The sequence below is a fragment of the Etheostoma spectabile genome, chromosome 9 (assembly GCF_008692095.1).
Source record: "Etheostoma spectabile isolate EspeVRDwgs_2016 chromosome 9, UIUC_Espe_1.0, whole genome shotgun sequence".
In the NCBI taxonomy this organism is placed as follows: domain Eukaryota; kingdom Metazoa; phylum Chordata; class Actinopteri; order Perciformes; family Percidae; genus Etheostoma; species Etheostoma spectabile.
Window position 1 is genome coordinate 33,487,212 of NC_045741.1, and position 239 is coordinate 33,487,450.

General features: G+C 25.9%; 1 protein-coding gene across 2 annotated transcripts in view; it reads right to left on the minus strand.

Annotated features, from left to right (window-relative positions):
- Window positions 1-239, minus strand: part of LOC116695359 (Fc receptor-like protein 5) — a 21,105-nt gene that overhangs the window by 7,969 nt on the left and 12,897 nt on the right. The window lies entirely within an intron of this gene.

Sequence of the window (239 nt, forward strand, 5' to 3'; positions counted from 1 at the left end):
ATATCTTTATCTGTATTTATATTTTTTGATAACAAGTACTTAATTTTTACATATTATTTTACATATTATTCATGGTCACTGGTGAATATAACTTATATTATGGTTACCCACTTTTGCTTTATAACTTTAATTACATATTCAGTTTAATTTTAAAGTCACTTACTTACACTGCAATATAGTTTTTTGTGCTATGGCAACCGCACTTTGCTTTACAAAACCTTTATTAGACGCCACTTTAC